Source organism: Erinaceus europaeus, chromosome 1 (genome assembly GCF_950295315.1).
Source record: "Erinaceus europaeus chromosome 1, mEriEur2.1, whole genome shotgun sequence".
NCBI lineage: Eukaryota > Metazoa > Chordata > Mammalia > Eulipotyphla > Erinaceidae > Erinaceus > Erinaceus europaeus.
The window spans coordinates 185196561-185212207 of NC_080162.1; positions in this window are offsets into that span (position 1 = coordinate 185196561).

The following is a 15647-nucleotide window of genomic DNA, read 5'->3' on the forward strand; positions in this document are numbered from 1 at the left end:
TTAGACTTAGATACCCTCCTCACCTACTTCCTATTACAGTTCTCTCATTCCAAATCTAATCTTAGCAAAGCAAGGCCTGCAAAGGCTGAATAAGGGCAAGAGACTGGCATACTTTAATGATGACTCTTTAGTCACTATCAGGCCACCCCATCAGCTGGGGCCCTAATCAGGGAATCCTGAGATTCCCAAACAGACATAATGGGCCAAGACCTCAAATAAATCTCTCTCAGCATTGTTACCGGTCATCTCTATCAGGAAAAACAAAATAGACCCCTTTGTGGGCCCCCATAGGACCTTGACCTCAACTTGGATCAATAATGGTAGAGAATGTTCCATCCTTCGAAGGGAGGATGGACAACATGCTCTATGCTACACCTGAGGAAGATGGATCAATATTGGGGCAGCTTGTAATGTTCCTACTTATGACCACAGAATGTGAGCTCAGATCTACAGGGATGTAGAAGTCACATAGGCTCCCAAGCTGAATATGGGTCCCAGACTAAATCAAATTGATGGAGTTCATAGTCAGCAATATTTATACCCCATACTTGGCATATTTGGGAGCTACTCTCTTCCCTGATACAGCTTTCTGTCCCTTTTCCAGCCATGCCATCATCTCTGAGGAGAATAACTTGGATACACCTGCATATCAGATTTCAGGCTCAGGGAAAAAAAAAAACTAGTATAGCCACAGGCCCTTTGGAATATAAATAAAATATGATTAGGAGCTATCTACAAAATGGAGGACTCCCCAACACTTCATCTGCACTATTCCAGCCTTTAGGTCCATGATTGTTCAATAATTTGTTTGGCTTTGTATGTTAATTCTCTTTTTATCCACCATGTTCCTGATGCTAGCATGATGCTGACAATTCTTCCATGGACAGACTACCCCACCAAAGTGTCCTGGATCCCATTTCCCCAGAGCCCCACCCTACTAGAGAAAGAGAAAGACAAACTGGGAGTATGGATAGACCTGTTAATGCCCATGTTTAGCTGGGAAGCAATTACAGAAACCAGACCTTCCACCTTCTGCATCCCACAATGACCTTGGGGCCATGCTCCCAGAGAGTTAAAGAATAGGAAAGCTATCAAGGGAGGGGATGGGATATGGAGAGTTGGTGGTGGGAATTGTGTGGAGTTGTAACCCTCTTATCCTATGGATTTGTTAATGTCTCCTTTTTATAAATAAAAATAATTATAAAATGAAATAATCCATGTTTAGTCACATGTATATTCTTCTATCTACATAGATTTATTCACATATAATCACAATTATTTTCTCTGTCCTTGATCCATTTATATTGAAGATGCTTCTTTTTAAAGTTTTGCTCTAATGTATTCAAATATTACTCTAGTATTAAAAAGTAAGTTACTATATATTTTTCTATAACTATTGGCAAATTATTATGTCAAGTTCTCACCCATGATTTAAAAATCTGATTTTAGTTCAAGCCTGTAAGTCTTCAAAATAATTCTGAGTGTATTTTAAGTTTTTGTTGAGTTTCTTTTTTTTTTAATTTATTTTTTATTTAAGAAAGGCTAAATTAACGAAACCATAGGGTAGGAGGGTTTCAACTCCACACAATTCCCACCACCCAATCTCCATATCCCACCCTGATAGCTTTACCATTCCCTATCCCTCTGGGAGCATGGACCCAGGGTCATTGTGGGTTGCAGAAGGTGGAAGGTCTGGCTTCTGTAATTGCTTCCCTACTCAACATGGACATTGACTGGTTGGTCCATGCTCCCACTCTGCCTCTCTCTTTCCCTAGTAGGGTGGGTCTCTGGGGAAGCGGAGCTCCAGGACACATTGGTGGTATCTTCAGTCTAGGGAAGCCTGGCCGGCATCCTGATGGCATCTGGAACCTGGTGGCTGAAAAGAGAGTTAACATACAAAGCCAAACAAGTTGTTGAGCATTCATGGACCCAAAGCTTGGAATAGTGGAGAGGGAGTGTTAGGGGGGTACTCACTGCAGACTCTAGTGCACTTCTGCTTTCAGGTATATATTTTGCACTAGTTTATGGATACGTGTGAACATATGCTCTCTCTCACAGAACCTGGTCTATATCTAGGATTTGGGACTTTGTTAGAAAGTGAACCACCAGGGATGGAATTAGAGAATACTATGAAAGGAAAGGTCTCACTGGAGTAATGAAGCTGAAGGGTTGTCATTCCACACCTGAAGTCTCTGGACACAGACTGAGCTGAGGCATGTTGAGGTGGCAATCATTGTGTTGATTAGGTTGCGATTGGCAGCTGCAATATTATTTGATATGGAATGGGAGAGGCATGTGGGAAAGTGGGCCCTATCCTAGGGTTCCAGGACTGGGGGAAATATAGGCTCTATAGTGGAGATGTGAGGTTCCTGCTGTCTTAGGGTTCAAAAAGACAATGGATAGTTATTGTTATCATCACATTATTTGGTAATTGGGTTAACTTTGAAAAGTCCTTTTATTAGGGTTTGCTGTACAGTATCCAGTATCTTGTATATAGCTGTGCTATTGGATGCTTCTAATCTACTTGGTCTAGGCTTTTGAGAGAGTCCGCATATCAGATACACAGCCTATATATTAAAAAGATGCAGTCTGTGTTTTAAAAACGTTGAGACATACAATTAATTTTCCCCCTCTCGTATTAATTAATTAGTGATTTATATGACTACACCTTACTAGGAGTGTACATAAACACCATTCCCACCATCAAAATACTGTGTCTCATCCCACCCCCCCTACCCACACCCCCCACCGGCCCAGGAACTTCCTGCTTGAGTGATTCTCTGACCTAGTGGTTGTTAAGGAGTACATTGTTTAGTTTCCAAATTCTGTGACTTTTAATAGTTTTCTGTTTGTTGTTAAATGTTAGTTTTACTCCACTGTGGTCTGAGAAGATACTTGGGATGATTTCAATGCTCATGAATTTACTGATGCTGTCTTTGTGGCCTAACATGTGGTCTATCCTTGAGTATGTGTTATGTGGATTTGAAAAGAAGGTGTATTCCAGTTTTTTGTGGTGAAGGACTCTGAAAATGACCAAGAGGTCTAGTCTGTCAATATCTTCTTTTAATTCTCTTGTATCTTTGTTGATTCTCTGCTTTGTTGATCTGTCTAAGTGTGAGATTGGGGTATGAAAGTCTCCCACTATTATTGTATTACTTTTGATGTACTTTTGAAATTCTTTCAGTTGGTATTTAGATGGTCCCTCATTGGGTGCATAGATGTTAATAATTGTTAAGTCTTCTTGGCTGATTGATCCTCTAATAATTATGTAATGTCCTTGCCTATCTTTTATTACTTTATTTAATTTAAAATCTATTGTGTCTGAGATGAGAATGGCTGTTCCTGTCTTTTTTTGTGGTCCATTAGCCTATATGATAGTTTTCCATCCTTTCACTTTAAGTCTGTTTTTATCTTGTTGTGTCAGATGGGATTCTTGCAAGCAGCATATGGTTGGGTTATGTTTTCTGATCCATCCCTCCACTCTTTGCCTTTTGATGGGTGAGTTTAAGCCATTGACATTTATTGATATTATGGATTTAATGTATTGTAGTGCCATTGTTCAACAAATTTTTGTTTGCTCTGATATACTGCAAGTATTATAGTGATGTTCTTGTTTATAAGGTCTTTAAGAACCTCTTTCAGGCCCGGTTTGGTGATGGTTGCCTCCTTTAATTGTCCTTTGTCTAAGAATGTTTTGATCCCTCCATCTAGTTTAAATGAAAGTCTAGCAGGATATATCATCCTTGGCTGAAACCCTTTTTCATTCAGGGCTCAATAGATATCTTGCCATTCTCTTCTTGCTTTTAGAGTTTGAGTGGAGAAGTCTGCTGATAGTCTTAGGGGTTTTCCCTTGTATGTGACTTTTTGTTTCTCTCTTGCAGCCTTTAGGATCCTTTCTTTATCCTTACTTCTTCTCATTGTGATTATGATGTGTCTTGGTATCTTCAGGTCTGGGTTTATTTTGTTTGGAACTCTCTGGGCCTCTTGAATCTTGATGTCCTTTCTGTTATTCAGGTCTGGGAAGTTTTCTTCTATTATTTCCTCTAGAATGTTTGCTTCCCCTTCCTCTCTTTCTTCCTCTGGAAGGCCAATTATGCGAATGTTACTTCTTTTGAGATCATCCCATATGTCTCTGTTGTTGTTTTCAGTGTCTTTCATCTCTTTTTGAGCTCTTTCACCTTTTTCTTAGTTTTATCTAACTCATTCTCTGTCTGATTAATTCTGTTTTCTGCTTCTGTTAGTCTGCTTTCCCTTCCTTCACCTTCTTTCCTCAGTTCTGTTTTCTGATTCTGTTAGTCTGCTTTCCCTTCCTTCAGCTTCTTTCCTCAGTTCAGCTATTTCAGCTTTCATTTCTCTAATTGCCTCAAGATAATCAGTATTTTCCTTGGGGGCCTCAACTATTGTTTCCCTAATAATGCCATTCCTTTCCTCCAGTGTTGTTTGCATTTCTGTGATTAATAAGTTTATTATTGCTTGCATACTTTTCTTATCTATGGTTACTTCTTGCTGATTTGTAGTTTCTTCTGGGCTCTTGTCTTCATTCATTGGAGTAGCAGTTTTATTTGTTTTTGATCTACCCTATTTTTTGATTTATGTGTTTCTTATTTTTATGTTCTGTTGTTCCTCAGTTGTTGTGTTTTGAGTACAAGCAACACTGTACTAAATACCTTTATGACAAATGCAATCACCAAACTCAGGAATTACAATAGCAACTGAAGCAAGGATTGAAGCAGTTTAATCACTATCAGTTAGCCAAACAATGTCTCTAGTCTGTGAAAAAATAGCAACCAAGTCCAAGTGAAGAAGAAAGAGAAAGGAAAGAAGGCATAGCAAGAATAGACAATTATGCAAATCTGCTATCCACTGTATATTCTAGGGGTAGCAAGAGGAGAAAGGCAAGTAGAGCAGAGATACACACATAGAGAGTATACTCTGAGTCAGATTTCTTCCCCCAAATAATTAACAAATGAATATCAGTGAATTCATAAAGACAAAGAAGAAGCAGGGAAGAAATGGAAGACAAGATAAAAAAAGAAAAACAAGAGAAAGAAAAGAAAAAGAGTTGTAATAAAAGAGCAGTAAAAGGAAAGTTTTTAATTGATTAATTTATTTTTTATTTTATTTTATTTTATTAATTGGCTAGGAGGAGGGAGAAGGGGAGAGTCTGTAGAGGAGGTAGGAGTAGTGAGACAAATTCCTCTTACAATGGATAAGATTCCCAGTCCTCTAGCAATGAAAGATACCCTAAGAGTTAATTCTGGTCAACCTAAAAGAGGGGGAGAAAGAGATTTACCTTTATATAATATTAATAATAAAATAAAACAGGGTAAAAAACCTGTCCCAGTTTGCCTCAATCCTCCTGAGCAGAGGCAGCCCATTGTTAAGAAAGGAAAAAAAAAAAAACTTCAGGACTAGACAAGAGTAGCGGGAATAGACAGTTATGCAAATCTACTATCCACTGTATATTCCAGGGGTAGCTAAAGGAGAAAGGGAAGTAGAGCAGAGATACACACAGAGAGACTCCACTCTGAGTCAGATTTCTTCCCCAAAATAATTCCCAAATGTGAATCAGTGAATTCAGAAAGCTGAAGGAGGAAGGAAGAAAGGATGAGAAGAATGAGAAAAAGAAGAAGAAAAGAGAGAGAAAAAAGATAAAGATAAGAAAAAGAACAGTAATAAAAGAGCAGTGAAAGGAAAGAGTTATTTATTTATTTATTTATTATTATTTAATTAGCTATGTGGGGGAGGGGAGGGAGAGAATGGGTAGGGGCGTTAGGAAAATTGAAACAAGTTATTTTAGCAGTAAATAAGACATCCAGTCCCCTAGCAGTGGAAAATACACTAAGAGTTAATTCTGGTCAACCTGAAGGAGAGGGGGAAAGGGGTATGCGTTTATCTTGTATTGATAATAACATAGATCAGAGTAAAAATATCTGTCCTGTCTTCAGCTTGGATGGCTCCAGATTGCCTCAGGCCCCCTGAGCAGAGGCAGCTGGCTGGCTACTTAGAAAGAAAAAAGGCCAAAGGTTTCAGAAGGGAATAGAACTAGAATGAATGACACCCCCTTGTGGGACAGAAATCTTGGTAAAGAAAGAAGCTTAGCAGGGGAGCCTGCTAGGAGCAGATCTCTGGTCCCCAGGGACTGGTTATGGGGGGGGGGGTGCACTTCAGGAATAATAATTTAATAGAAAAAAATTTTTTTCCCTTTCTTTTACTCTATTTTATAGTTATAGTCACCTCCTTGGTGTCACCGCTAGGACCTCTTATTGACTGGCTTACTGAAGGCAAAACATCCTACCATTTCCAGTAGATGTGGTCAGAGCTCAAGGCACTAGCAGCTTCTCATTCTGCCATCTTCTGGAATCCCCCGACCTAATGTCTTAACTTGGTGCTGAGACCCTAGGAGTAAACATAGCCTGCACCTTGCCTTCAAATTCTCAATAATGCAACTTCGTTGAGTTTCCACTTCACATAATCTATATTTTCTATTATGGCTCATCAGGTATTGAGCCCTTTAACCTTCTCAGTGATATTAAGCGTAAGGGTTAGCTGATCTACTTGGTCTTTAGAGTGATTTAAAAATAATAAGCCTTCTCTGAATTGTGTTGCTGTCCTGGAAGTCAAAGCCAATTCCTCCCTCCACTATTAGGACATGGTTCTACTTGAAATGGCATGTAATTTAAATTACAGGCTTTGTGTTCTTCCTGGAAGGAAGCCTCACTATTTGAAATTGACTCGGAGTAAGCATATTGTGCTAGGAATTATCATACAACAATAAGGGATAAAATTACGGACATTGTTCCAGTTTATCCAGAGGTCCACTCGCACTATGATCCTTTATAAGTTTCAAGAATTTTTATTTATTTATTTATTTTTAATTTTTACTTACAAAGAGGCAACACTGGCAAAACCATAGGATAAGAAGAGGGGTATAACGCCACACAATTCCCACCACCAGAACTCCATATTCCATCTACTCCCCTGATAGCTTTCCTATACTTTAACCCTCTGAGAGTATGGACCCAGGGTCATTATGGGGTGCAAAGGTAGAAGGTCTGTCTTCTGTAATTGCTTCTCTGCTGAATATGGGCATTGACAGTTTGATCCATATTCCTAGGCTGTCTCTCTCTCCCTAGTAGGGCAGGGCTCTGGGGAAGCAGGGCTCCAGGACACATTGGTGGGGTCCTCTGCCCAGGGAAGTTTTGTTGGCATCATGGTAGCATCTGGAACCTGGTGTCTGAAAGAGATAACATATAAAGCCAAACAAATTGTTGACTAATTATGAACCTAAAGGCTGGAATAGTGCAGATGAAGAGTTGGGGGTCTCCATTTTGTAGATAGTTATAGGCCTATTTTAGTTATATTGCAAAGGGCCCATGGCTATACTATTTTTTTTCCCCTGAGCCTGACATAGGACATGCAGGCAGATCTTTTTTTTTTTTTTTTCCTCCAGGGTTATTGCTGGGCTCGGTGCCTGCACCATGAATCCACCGCTCCTGGAGGCCACTTTTCCCCCTTTTTGTTGCCCTAGTTGTTGCAGCCTCGATGCGGTTATTATTGCCATTGTTGACGTTGCTTTGTTGTTGGATAGGACAGAGAAAATGGAGACAGGAGGGGAAAACATACAGAGAGGGGGAGAGAAAGATAGACACCTGCAGACCTGCTTCACCGCCTATGAAGCGACTCCCCTGCAGGTGGGGAGCCAGGGGCTCCAACCTGGATCCTTACACTGGTCCTTGCGCTTTGCGCCACGTGCGCTTAACCCACTGCGCCACCGCCCGACTCCCACAGGCAGATCTTTTTAAATGCACTCTCTCTCTTTGTAAAGGAGAGGTTCTTAGACAAGGACTAGGAGAAGAACATCTCACTCTCCAGAGGTCCTGGTGTTCTACCCGTACACCATGCCCAGGGCTTCCCTTTGTTCTTTGATTGGAGTAGCTCTGAACAGGCCCAAACCACTTTCCCCACTTGCATCTAGGCTGAAGATCCATATGTGAAGCTCCAGACTACCATTTTTAAAGATTTTTTTACATTTCTTGGACAAAAGTTGAATAAATATGTGTGATGATTATTTGTTTGTTTGAAAAATGCACATTAACCGTCCTAAAACACTGAAGTCTATGAAAAAAAATCCCTTCACAGGTTTTTCTGATTTCTCTCATATATAATACACTTTTACTATTCTTTTGCACTACTTTTTAAATAATTTTTAAAATATTTACTTGTTGATTGGATACAGTGAGAAATGGAGAGGGAAGGGGGTAATAGAGAGGGAGGGACAGAGAGACATCTGCAGCCCTGCTTCACCACTAGCAAAGCTTTCCTCCTGCAGGTGGGAATCCAGGGCTCAAACCCTGGTCCTTAAGCTTTGTAACATGTGTGCTCAACTAGGTGCGCCACCACCTGGCCCCTTTCTTTTGTAAAATTTTCTAGGTAGTACAGTTGCTCAAATAATTGTAAAATGGCAAAGCATAGCATAAAATCTATAATCTTTAAAAGAGAATATTTTTTACTCCAAGTTTCAGTTATTTACTAGTTCTGTGACTATGTTTGTACTGTAAATTTCTAACTCCTAATCTTAAAAGGGGGGTGATAATACCTGCAAGTATTAAATACTATTCAGATTAGATATATTTCAATCTCCTAAACCACTGCAGGAAGATAAAACACACTGAATTATGCATTTGACCAGTCTGGGTTTTGTTGCTGTTGTCTTAAAGATTGAGCACTTAGGAATAATTCTTGCACATTTGATATGTAAATGATAAGTAGGTTGAAGTTCTAGATCATCATGTTGTCTATAAGAGCTGAAATATGATAGCTTTAAGAGTAGTCTATCGATGGGATTTACAGTCAACATTATTTATGCACTTTTCTCATATTTGGGAGCTACTCTCTTCCCTGATCCAGCTTTCTAGCCCTTTTTCCAGTCATGACATTATAGCCTCAGAAAATAACTTGGGTCCACCTGCATATCAGATGTCAGGCTCAGGAAAAAACTAGTATAGTCATGGGCCCTTTGGAATATAACTAAAATAGGCCTAATAGATATATTCAAAACGGAGACCCAAAACCTGCAATATCCCAGTCTTTAGGTTCATGATTAGGTAACAATTTGTTTGGCTTTATATGTTAACTCTTTTTCAGCCACCAGGTTCCAGACGCCAACCAGATTTCCCAGGGAAGACGACCCCACCAATATGTCCTGGAGCTCCACTTCCCCAGAACCCTGCCCCACTGGGAAAAAACAGAGACAGGCTGGGAGTATGGATCAAACTGCCAATGCCCACGTTCATCAGGGAAGCAATTATAGAAGACAGACCTTCCACCTTCTGCACCCCATAATGACCCTGGGTCCATACACCTAGTGGGGTAAAGAATAGGGAAGCTATCAGGGGAGGGATGGAGTTCTGGAGGCGGGAATTATGTGGAGTTGTACTCCTCTCTCTTATCCTATGGTTTTGTCACTGTTTCCTTTTTATAAATAAAAATTTTAAAAAAATACTCTACCTTAGAAAGTACTTATAGATATAATGGGCCTAGGACTCTAAGATATCTCTCCCCACCATCACTGGTCATCTCCATCAGGAACAAAATCATATGCCCTCTGTGGACCTCTACAGGACCTTGCCCTCAATATAGAACAACAGTGGTAGGGACTACTCCCACTCTCTGAGGGAGGCTGGGTATGTATCCTCTGCCAATCAAGGAAGACTGGTCTTAAAATGAGTGCAGCTTAGAATGTTCCTAGTTGTGACCATGGAATTTGAGCTCAGACCAACGGCGATGAAGAGGCTGCTCAGTCTCATGTGCTAAATATGAATAGGCATGGGCTCTAGGTCAGATCGATGGGGTTTACAACTAACAGTATTTCTATACTTTTCCTGTTTTTGGAAGCTACTCTCTGCTCTGATCCAGCTTTCTGGTCCTATTTTCAACTATGACACAATCTTCCCAGACTGTGGGTCCAATGCGTGTTTGGGCATGGACGCATGAACCCCCACCCCCCAGGAAGCTCATCTATCATTCTCCCTTTGGCATGCCAGCCATTGTGGTCCAGCGAGATGGGCTGGAGTATGCGGGGAATTCCAACCAGCCTCTCAGTCTCACCACATCACCCCACTCCTCCCTCTGGTGGGCTTCGCCTTCTTTAAATTTCTGTTTCTCCGTTCCTGCATCACCATCCATACCTTCTCATTGCCTTGCTCTCTTTTTCCTTATAAGGAGAAAGTGGTCTCATTGGCCAGGTTGGCTACTTCCCCTGCACAGCTACCCCTTTATAAACATGTAACTGAAACAATAAAGTGTTCCGTCCACCACCACGGTGCCCTGAGGTGGTTTGTTGTATTGTCACCCTTGCCGCTGCAGATTCCCTGTTCTCCGTCTGTTTCTGGTGGCCAACAGACCAGACAGTGAAGTGGGAGCCAGGCTGTCCTGCTAGTTCTCCCAAGGAACCCGACACCCAGACAATACTTTTTGCTCACCTGCATGTTAGCTATCAGGCCCAGGCATAAATTAGTAAAGTCATAGGCCCATCTGAGTATACCTAAAATAGACTTCCTAGCTTCTTCCAACATGAAGACCCCAAACTCATCTGCTATACTCTCACCTTTAGGTTCCTGACTATTAAACGGTTTTTTTTGCTTTTTATCTTAATGATTTTCAGCCAATAAGTTGAAAATGCTACCATGATGCCAACCTGATTTCCCTGGGCAGTGGACCTCACCAACATGTCCTGGGACCCCATCTCCCCAGAGCTTTGTCTTACTTGGGAATAAATAGGCTGGAGGTATGGAACGACCTGTCAATGAAGAAGCAATTACAAGAAGCCAGACCTCCCACCTTCTGCACCCCTTGAACATCTTTAGTCCACACTGCCAGAGGGATGGGCAGTAAGGAATCTTCCAGCAGAGAGGGTGGGGTGCAGGACTCTGGTGGTGGGAACTATATGGAGTTGTACCCCTCTTGTTCCACAATCCTGTCAATCATTATTAAATCACTAGTAAAGTGAAAACAGAAAAAAACAGCAACAACAACAACAAGTAAATAAGTACTGTCACAGACTATTTTAAAAGAAAAAAAAAGTCTTGGAGGTATGAGAATATCCTAGTTTTCAGTGCCAACAATACAGTAATTGTTATTTGTAGTCATATTGCATAAGGGTCACAGTGAGAATGTCATAGAACAGTCGGCCATCCATATATAGGTATTTCCATTTAATTAGGTTAAAAGAGAAATTTCTAAAAAGAGTAAAGGCCATAAAATGGAAATTATTCAAATCCACATTTTGCCATAACCCTCAGACTAAGTAATAAGCTTCAACAAACTAGCCAGTATCCCAAGACACATAAGCTACAGCTTTAAGCAACTCAGAAACAGTAAAATGACATATGAAGTCTACCACTGTGTCCTACCTAGTACAGGAACCCTGTGGGAAAGGCGGCTAATGAAGAAAAGAACAATCAAATGCTCAGAGTGTTGTTTATTCTGTCTCAGTTCAATTCAACAAGTATTTATTGAGCATCTCCTCTTAGTGCTGTGCTAGCTGCCGAGTGTCTTGAAAATAATGTAATTCAGTATAACAGGAATTATATTTTCTGTTTTATTACATTATTGGTAAAGAACATTTTGACATCAATAGAAATAATTTTTTCTGTATTCATATTACTGGTGGATAATACTTTGGCTAATATTCTGCAAGCTACACTGCCACCTATTTGCTAAAATTCTAAAATACATTCCAAACAAGCTTAAGGAAATTCGAGTTCTATGTGACTCTGGACAACTTATTCTCTCTAAGCTCCTTTTCACTTATTTACAGTGGGACTGCTTCTAGAACTTCTGGAACATGAACTCATTTTAAAACTGTAATGTTCAAATAAATGTTAGTTGTTGATTTTCAAAAGCAACTACAGAGATGTGGAAAGTTTGCCTTATTACAGTCTATTTTACTGACTGCAGGAAAACACATCAAAAGTCAACTATTTATTTGACATTTGCACATCAAGAAGGAGCAAAGACTAGAAAAACCACAGATAGAATGAGTATGCTATGCTTGAATTTCCAGTGTACAAAAGATGATTTATTAAGTTTCTTTGCTTTGCTTTTATGTCAACAGTTACATGAAAAGCCACTACTCTATGAAATGCAGAACATCGACTTTCTGTTGTGTAGCAGGAAACAAATCAACAGTAAATTATGATGTTTTCCTCTGTGTTATGGAGGTGTTGATGTCAAGGTCAAGACTAAGTACATTCTGCAGAATTAATCTTCCAGGACAAGATTTAAGTAAATGAGCAGTTACACACACACACACCAAAAAAAAAAAAAATGATAGAACTGGAAATTTAGTGTTTTATAAATTTGGATTAAGAATAGTGTTTAAAATTAAGGCTCTTTAAAAGTGAAACTCCTAACATTGGTTATATCATGCTCAGTTCTTAAGTATAAAACACTCTCTCATGGAAGTATTGGTAATTTTCATTTATTCAAGATTTGTTGAATTCATAAGGTTTATTTTTTCTCTCCTATTTGAGAAATAATCTAAAGATTTAATTAAGCCTATGATATTTTGTTAAACATATTCATAAATAATTTTTTAAAAAGGAAAACTACACCTTTGACCTAGATCTAACTTTATTGTGGTGGGTTGCACAATGGCAAGTAAGCACTATGCAAATGAACTGATTTGTAGTTGGAACCCTAAAATGTTTAATAAAGCAGCAGAGTTCTATAGAAATGTTAGCACTCTGTAAGAAACGAGAGTAAGTATTCAAATTTCTGAATCACCTGAATAATAATTGTCAATGTGGTTTATAGCTGAACAATCTTATTTCCAAAACAAATCTTATGCACACAAACTTATGTATAGGATAGAAGATAGTTACATTTCACGAGCTGAAGGGGAGTAGGGCCTAGAAATGCACCACTAAGGGTGGGGGTAGACAGTATAGTGGTTATGCAAAGAAACTCTCATGCCAGAGACCCCAAAGTCCCAGGTTCATTCCCATCCATGTACCACTGTAAGCCAGAACTGAGCAGTGCTCTGGTGAAAAAAAAAGAGGAGGAGGGAGAGAAGGAAAAAGATGTAGAGGAAGAGGAGAAGGGAAGGAGGAGAAAAGAAATGCTCCACTAGAAGCAATTTCTTGCTGACAATTTATCCAAAAGAAGAAAAATATATATCCAAAGAGATCTGTATACACCTGTTTAAAGAAGCACTGTTTGTAATAGTACGAACTTGGAAGTAACTCGGATACCCAAGGACAGATGAGTGGCTAAGAAAGTGGTAGCATATATGCATAGTAAAATACTATTCACTTATCAGCAATGATGGAATCATCTCCTTTGCTTCATCTGGATGGAGTTTGAAAGAATCATGTTAAGTGAGATAAGCCAGGTGGAGGGCAAATACCAGATAATCTCACTTATACACAGAATTCAAGAAAGAGGGCCAGGAAGGGAAAACACAGGGTGAAACATAAACTAGCTGTGGAGTATTACACCAAAGCAAAGGGCTCTAGAGAAAAAGGAGAAGAGAAGGGTCAAGGAGGGGTTGGGTCCTGATGTCTGTCAGTAGAAATAGACCAAAAGTAGGGATGGGAGGATTTTTCAGACACCTGTCACAGAGAAATGAGAAACTATTTCTCAAAAGATGTACTGTGACTCATTAATCCTCCCCCCAAAAATGATAATATATAGATAAATATTGATACATAAACACATATATATTAAGATATATTAAAGGAGAAATATATTTATATACATATATGTAGTAAAGGAAAATAATTTTGGTATACTGGTAAGGTTTGGAAGATCCCTAGTCAAGGTAGTAAATGAAATTTTACAGTCATATAGAAAGAATTGGAAAATAGTTCACTTTGACCCCTTTAGAAATACTGCCTAAGGAAAACATGGAGTTACTAAGGATTATTTTTATATTATTATTGTTTGTTATTATTACTGTTGTTGTTATTATTTTGCCTCTAGGGTTATCTCTGGGACTCGGTGCCTGACTTTGTTGTGTCCTTGTTGTTATTGTTACTGTTGTCATTGCTGTTGTTGTTGGATAGGACAGAGAGAAATCGAGAGAAGAGGGGGAGACAGGAGGAGAGAAAGATAGACACCTGCAGACCTGCTTCATCGCTTGTGAGGCGACCCCACCCCCCCTGCAGGTGGGCAGCAAGGATTTCGAACCAGGATCTTTACGCTGGTCCTTGCAGGGGTCCTTGCACTTTGAGCCATGTACACTTAACCCACTGCACTACTACCCATCCCCTACTAAGGATTTTTATATAAACTTGTTCTCCAAAGCATTATGTTAGACACCCAATTCAAATATGACAATTTTTTTTATTATGACTTGCTACTAAAATTAAATTCTTAAGACTTTAGAAAGATAAGACAATATTTGGTCCAATTTGTACTAAAACATATAGGACAACAATAAAATCCAGGCATTAAAATTAGAATGGTGAAGAATTTTACATGAGAGACCAACAACATAGCTCATTTGGATAGTATGCTTGCTTTATTGTGGGCACAACCCAGGTTCAAACTGGGCCCCCGCCTCACTGAAGGAAGGAGGTGCTGTGCTATTTCTCTCTCTTTCTCTCTCCCTCTTTATTCCTTTCTTTCACTCTCTGTCTCTTCCTTTCTGTCTGAAAAAATCAACTTGAAATGGTGAAGTACCAGGGACAATAACAACAAAAAATAATTTTCTGTGATCCTATTGTCATGCAAAATAGTATGTAAAGTGGCTAATAAACTATGATCCAACATTTGAATTATATGTCAAGATAGTCATGCATAAATCATACTAAAAATATAGTGAAATATAAATATTTATGATATTGCTGTTTATAGTATATTAATATTTTGTACCTCCTTTCAAAATCTATGATACATGAAAAGAAGAAAAGACGTGTTCAATTATCAAAAAATGATTGTCATTTAATACAATCCAACAGTTAACATCTTTTCAAACACAGTCCCCAAAATAGTTTTTCCCAAATGTTCTTTTAATATAGATCATTTTAGATCAATAAATTGTCATACTATATATTTTTTCAGTTTAAATCATACATTTCCTGAGAGTCAGAGCTTATATGTGACCATATTTGTAACAGGTTTGGAGAAATTAACTTTGTCAAAATGACCATCCTGCCCAAAGCCATATATAGATTTAATGCCTTCTTTTTCAAGGTACCAACAAGCTTTTTTAAAACAATAGAACAAAACCTTCAAAAATTTATCAAGAACTGAAAATTCCCCAGGATTTCCAAAGCAATCTTATGAAAAAAGAACAAGACCAAAAGCATTCCATTACCTGACCTCGAGCTACACTACGGAGCTACTGTAATTAAAACTGCCTGGACTGGAATCAAAATAGGCAAGCAGACCAGTGGAATGATTGAAGATTAAGAAACAAGCCCCCTGCATGAACAGTCAGCTAATATTTGACAAGGGAGGCCCAAACCATTAAATGGCAAAATTAGAGTCTCTTCCACAAATGGTGCTGAGAAAATTGGATTGAAACATGGCACGGAGATAAAATTGAACCATCACTTATCACCATGCACAAAAGTAAACTTCAAGTGGATCAAGGATATGGACCTTAAACTAGAAACTATCAAATACATAGAATAAAA